Genomic DNA, 2,500 nt, shown 5'->3' with positions numbered 1-2,500 from the left:
CGATGCTAGATGTGTCGAAATAATTGTCGTGATTAATCATAAATTCTTGTATATTCCATCTTCTGTATTTCATTTACCATATACATAACGAACACCGTGAAAGTGATCGTGCTTTGCCAGTAAGCTACCAGGTATGAACCATTCGTTTTACTATATATATATATATATAAATAGTGTACATTTAAGCACAAGAGAAAACTACCTTCAACAGGCAGTTTTTGCAGGCTAGAAGAAGTAGTCAAAACGACCAAAACCACATTTAAGAGCAATCTTCAAAAGGAATGAAAAATAGCATCGAATGCTTACCTAATGGATACTGCAGATACATAGATGATATATTTATACCTAATAATGGTTTCTTTGAATTTTTACTTATAAAAATATACCCTAGTGAGCTTAGGGCCACCAGAAATGGTAATAATATAAAGAATATTAATTATTTAGATATCAATTTAGTAATTAAGGATAATAATGAGATATGTACTGACATTTATAATAAAACAGAAGATTTTGGTTTCCAAGTAACTTCAATGCAATGGTTCATTAGTAGAATTCCTTCTTTTATAGGTTATGGTTTTTCAGACTAGATTATCAGGTATGGCACTATTATAAATAATACTAATAGATTGTTGGAAAGAAGAAATAAACTGTGAAGGCATTTCGGAGAACAAGGGTATAGATATGGTAAATTAGTTAAAACGTTTAATTCCTTCTAACGATAAAAAAAAACGTCGCCCTTTCAAAGCCTAGCCAGGCTCATGGGCCCGGTTTCCCGGTTTCTATGGCGTATGTGTGTGTGTGTGTGTGTGTGTATACATGAATACGCGGTCTGATCAATAAGTATCGGGACTGTTGCTATAGTAACGAAGCTAAAGCACGCAGAGTGAAGCCGCTTTTCAAAGATTGACCTTGAATTCTATTGTGCATGCGCACTAAGTTTTAACATTCTGGCTCACTTTTGCTGTTTACAGCAGTGCTTGGAAGGAAGGTGTGTAGCGTGTGATCGTCGTATTTACCATGAAAGTTGAGCAGAGAATCTGCATCAAATTTTGCCAAAGGCTTGGCGATACCTGCTCAGAGGCCTACGCAAACTTTCGTTCGTGACACAATCAAGGTGATCTTATGCAACTGAAACCCGAATGTCTTTTTGGTCAGCTGAAAGCAGTTTTCGCAGAAACTTATCAGACACGCGTCTCATACTCAAATCTTCGGTGATAATGGACTGAACTGAACCGTGACTAATCTGTACATCCTCTGGTAACTCACGGATGGTGATTCGACGATTTCTCCTTACAGCTACACGCACATCTGCGATGTTTTTTTCACTTCTGCTAGTTGCGGGTCTCTCAGAACGTTCGTCAATATCGACACTTTTTCGGTCATCTTGGAAATGTCTAAACCACTCGTACACTTGTGTGCGGCTCATACACTCTTCTCCATACACTTTCTGCAACTTTGCGTATGCCTCCGAGCAGGTATCGCCATGACAACTTTCTCTGTCATGGTCAATACAACGATCACACGCTACACACCTTCCTTCCAGGCACTGCTGTAAACAGTGGCAGTGAGGTAGAACGTCAAAACTTAGTATGCATGCCAAACAGAGTTCAAAGTTAAACTTTGCTAAGAGGCTTCACTCTGTGTGCTTTAGCTTTGTTACTATGGCAACAGTCCGTATCCTTATTGATCAGACCTGTACACACCTACGTACATACATATATACATGTATGCATTCATACAAACATGTACACATTTATTCGTGCATGAATACACACGTACATATTGCATACGTACTTGCATGTATATATGTGCATACACACATACATGTAAACATATATAGATATACAGTCATACATGCATATATACATAAATGCTTTCACACACAGACACACTTACACATATAAACCAGCATACAGTTGTATACGTGTATGTATGTATGTATGTGTGTGTGTGTGTGTGTGTGTGTGTGTGTGTGTGTGTGTGTGTGTGTGTGTGTGTGTGTGTGTGTGTGTGTACGTGTTACTGTACTGCTAAAGTGTCAGGTCACGAGTCCAACATAGTAATATGTATCGACAGAAATATCTCGTTTCGTAGCAAACAAGTTGCGAAGCAACCGTGTTACATGTCGTTCAGCTTATGCTAGCAACAATCGCAATCAACAGCAGCGGAAATAGCAACAACAACAGGAAAAAAAACATAAAGAACAAAAGCAAAAACAAAAAGAACCGTGAAACAACGAGCGACACTCTTCGTGGTTACACTCTGCGTTAAAAATAGCAACTAAATCGTACCTTACAGCTATGTGAAAAGAAAAGACACACGTGATAATATGGTGCTATATGCCTCTATCGCGTGGCTTAGTGGTTAGGGTGTCAGAATCATGATCGTAAGATTGTGGTTTCGATTCCTGGACCAGGCAACGCGTTGTGTTCTTGAGCAAAACACTTCATTTCACGTTGTTCCACTCCACTCAGCTGGCAAAAATGAGTAACGCTGCGAT

The sequence above is a fragment of the Octopus bimaculoides genome, chromosome 9 (genome assembly GCF_001194135.2).
Source record: "Octopus bimaculoides isolate UCB-OBI-ISO-001 chromosome 9, ASM119413v2, whole genome shotgun sequence".
NCBI classification, from domain to species: domain Eukaryota; kingdom Metazoa; phylum Mollusca; class Cephalopoda; order Octopoda; family Octopodidae; genus Octopus; species Octopus bimaculoides.
This window is presented reverse-complemented; position numbering follows the sequence as displayed.